Below are 4,400 nucleotides of genomic sequence, written 5' to 3' on the forward strand. Positions count from 1 at the left end.
AAAAAAAAAAAAAAAAAAAAAAAAAAATGCCTTTGGCCTTTTCTGTAGAAATCAACAAGCTGTCTCAAAAATTTGTATGGGAACTTGAAGGGCCAAGAATAGCAAAGTCAATCTTGAGGATGAAGAACGAAGGAGGCCATATGCTATTAGATAATCAAGAATCATTGTAAAGTTATGGTATCTAAAATAGACCAATGGCCCAGAGTAAACATAAACAGAACCACACATAGAAGGTTACCTGAATTGCAGCATAGGTATGCTGCAGTGCAGAGGGGAAATAGTCTTTTCAATCAGTGGCAGTGGACCAGTTGGATGTCCATATGGAAACAACAATGAATACTGTGCCTACTGTTGCTTCTTCATTTAATACCTATAAATAAATAAATTAATTAATAAATACATTTGTTAAAAACTGACAAAATGAAACATTGGCAAGGTTGTGTAGCAGTGGAACTCTCTCACACACTGCTTGAGGGAGAGTAAATTTGTGAAGTCACCTGAGAAAACCATTTGGTATTCATTTACCAAATAATTCCATCCCCAGGTACGTACCCAGGAGAAATGCATATACTAATATACGTGCACCAGAAGATATGTATATACTAGTATTGTTTATGGTAGTCTCAGACTGGAAACAACCTCACTGTCCATCAATAAGTGAATGGATGAATAAATTGTGGTATGTTCACACAAAGTATGAAGTCCCTTGGATGTCATGCAAAGGGATTGGACTTTAATTGTTAGGTAATAGAACACGATTCAGAGGTGTTCAGCCGAGAACAGAGCTGTGAATAAAGAAGTTGCATCTGGTTATGCTCTGCAGAGAAGATGTTTGCACGTATTGGGATTTGGACATAGGCTTTTCTTTTCAAAATGTTCAGGTTTACAACTCTTATTTTATTTTATTTTATTTTATTTTTATTTTTTGCGGTACGTGGGCCTCTCACCGTTGTGGCCTCTCCCATTGCGGAGCACAGGCTCCAGACACGCAGGCTCAGTGGCCATGGCTCACGGGCCCAGCCGCTCCACGGCATGTGGGATCTTCCCGGACCGGGGCACGAACCTGCGTCCCCTGCATCGGCAGGCGGACCCTCAACCACTGCACCACCAGGGAAGCCCTACAACTCTTTTTTAATGTATAATCTGGAGTGATCCAATGTTATTTTGAGATACTTTTTTCTTACCATAAAGTGTTTTCATGTCAAGATTGCTTCTACATTGAAAAGATCATACCTAACAAATTAAAGTATGCTTTAAATTTCACCCTGTTAAACTTCTTGTGTCTTGTAAAGAATTTCATTGCTTAAGATATTGAATTCATTTCAAAAAATGGACTAGAAGTCAATGAAACTATGTTTATTTTCAACTATGGACTTTAGAGCAGAGGATTTTTTTTTCTCTTTGTACAATTTGGTTGGCAGTTCTAGCTGAAGGAGTCATGAAGTTAAGATTAGGGACACTTTAGTTCTAAAAATAGAAGTAATTCGTGAAGAGAAAAAGCCCACTTCTTTCATTCATTGCTAAGTGCTTATTCAGTATCAAAGTCATCTGTTAGTCTGATTCTTAGGCTCTTTACGTACATTGGGACATTTACCTGGAGAATATTCTTTTTAAACAGGCCAGTTATTATATGTGAATGAGAAAGACAAGAGGAAATTCTAGATTTCTGTTATTATCAGGTTTTCTTTATTGGTCATATATATCATCACACATTACATGCAAAAAAATCACAATATAGACCAAAATGTATATATATTCCGTCACAAGAGTAATACAATGCAAAAGTTTATGTTTTTACACACAACTATCTTAAACTGTCAGATAGGAATAATGTAAAATTAATTTAGCGATATGCTCACTGTTTGATGTACGGGTCAACATTTTGATCTGCATATGAGACCATTGTGATTTGACAGCTCATTCTTTTGAAAGCTACAGCTGATCATCCTATCCTACTCGGAAATGTGCATTAAATGATAGCTTGGTCTTTACTGCAAGTGAAAATATTTGTTTTTCAACAGTGAAAAGGACATTCTGATGGGACTAACACACTAATTAAAACCAAAACATAAACAAAAAGCTAAAGAAAAACTACCAGACCATCAAAATGAAAAGAATGCTGTATATTTTTAAAACGTTCTCTTGTGTGTGTTACCGTAACCAACAATATATTTATATGTCTCTGTTTTCCTGGCAGGGGCACATAGGTGAAATACAGATACCAGATACAAGATACTTTTGTCTTATTGTGGTGAAGACAGATACGGGAGGAAGATCTGAAAAATAAATACAGGAAGCATGTTGTATTCATTGCTAAATTTATGGATTTCATGGTATGTTTCAAAAGATGTGGTTATGATTTCATTACTTGGATACAAAAATCTGTAAAACATGAACTTTTCTAGACTGTCTTTTTATGTTACTAGTCAGCATTTCTTCTATTTGCTCTATAGATAATTAATCGCTGCAGGAAAGCTGAATCCATAGGCAGAACAGCAGATCTGTTTCTTTTCTTTTACTCCCAATACTTTCAAGGAAAATGATCAATTCTGCTCTTCTCTCAGACCCTGGATGGGAGCCACTTGAATGAGATCCATGCATTGAGTTGATTGCTTGTGTTAGGTTTGACTTTAAGCTATAGAAACAGGAAGTAACAATTCTGCTACCATTTCTATTGCTGGGGAGAAAAGCAGTTTGTGGGCAAGGACTTGTTTAAAAATACTTGAACTAAGTCAACTACAGAGAATCTCATTTAATGAAACATATTCCTTTATGATATTTTCCCCACAGAAACATTATGGTTACCTTTATAAACCAAATGTTTTTAGTTACCTGAATTTCAAATGTAATTGAAAACATACCGCACATCTTCTCTTTTCTAATGGAAATTACCTTTAGAAAGCAAAAATGTGTCAATAATGTTACAAAAAATTTAATAACAAGTGACAGAGCACCTAATATTGATTCAGACTTTTTTAAAACTTGTCTTTTTTCTCCATTTGATAGAGCAGATTTTTCAATTTCTTTTTTCTTTTAAAGCGCCACTTGCAAAGTGGTTTCTTGTTTTCATTTAACAGAACAAAATGAAAGTAAGAAACTTGTTATTTTAAGTTTCCAGAATTACATCAGTAGATGAAAAGTTCAGAAAATGTTTTATGAAGGGAAGGATGAGTTAGTGGAAACTGGCATTTCTTCTTTAATTCCCATTAAACTAATGGGAATTTATATGCCAATATAAATATATAGGTAAGTTTATATAAATATATATATTCCCTTTATATATTCCACTTATATGAGATATATATTCACATTTAATGGGACATATAATGGAAAATATATATGCCAATATTCCTAATTTGTTTCTCATTAAATTAATGGGAATTTATATTTTGATAATCATAGAGCAGAAATTTTTTATGGTGGGAGTATTAAATTATAAACAGCAGCATTGAATTTTATGGATTCAGAATTGATGACCATTCAAGGTTTTCATTGAAATTGATGGTTTGGGTGGAGACCATAGCATCATTTAAAGTTCAAATTAAGATTTAAATAGAGAATGTGTAGTTGAAAGCATTTTCTAATTTTCATTTTAAGTTTACAAGTAGTTTATTGAATCTAGACTTTCAAATAAGGAGCTACGTTTTCGATACATTTCATTTTATTGATTGCTTTCTATTTTGATTACAATTACCATATAATTTCCAAGGCTTCATTTTGCTGTGGGGTGTGTGTTGGTGTGTGTGTGCCAATGATAGCTATTTTAAAGGCTATACTGTAGTTATACTGTAAAGTATCTGATTGATAACAGAAACTTCATCCAAACTAGCCATTTAAAAAATCACAGGGTTCTCTGATCCTCGAGAGGCTGCAGAGCTGTTCCTAACAGTTAGGGAGTCACATGTTATCAGGCCGTGAACTAAATAAATATGTCTGAGAATATACATAGAACTATCTTTCAAATGTATATGGATATTCTTACAAGAAATAAAATACAATCTAAAAGTATGATTGATGTTTTAGTTTTTCCATTAGGCATTTTCTCAAACAGGGGCACTCAAATTCAAATAATATTTGTATGTGGACGTCTCCAATATTATATCATGTTGACATGAACTTCTTAGATTTCAAATACTTTAAAATACGGATACAGGCTGAAACTATGCTCTTTTAACATAACAGAGTCAAATTGACTTAGTTTATAGATCCAACCTAACATTAATTTCCTATTATTTACAAAGATATCTGTGTGCTACGCAAAAACAGAGCTAGAGGAAACACTTCTGGTTTTCCAATTTATGCCAGAGATAGCATGGCTGTTACAGGCATTCCCCTCTCTTCTCCCTCAGCTCTGCAGGAAGTATAAGGCAGCCTTTTTTTTTTTTTTTTTTTTTTCTTTG

This window comes from Lipotes vexillifer, unplaced genomic scaffold, assembly GCF_000442215.2.
Source record: "Lipotes vexillifer unplaced genomic scaffold, Lipotes_vexillifer_v1.1 scaffold639, whole genome shotgun sequence".
NCBI classification, from domain to species: Eukaryota; Metazoa; Chordata; class Mammalia; order Artiodactyla; family Lipotidae; genus Lipotes; species Lipotes vexillifer.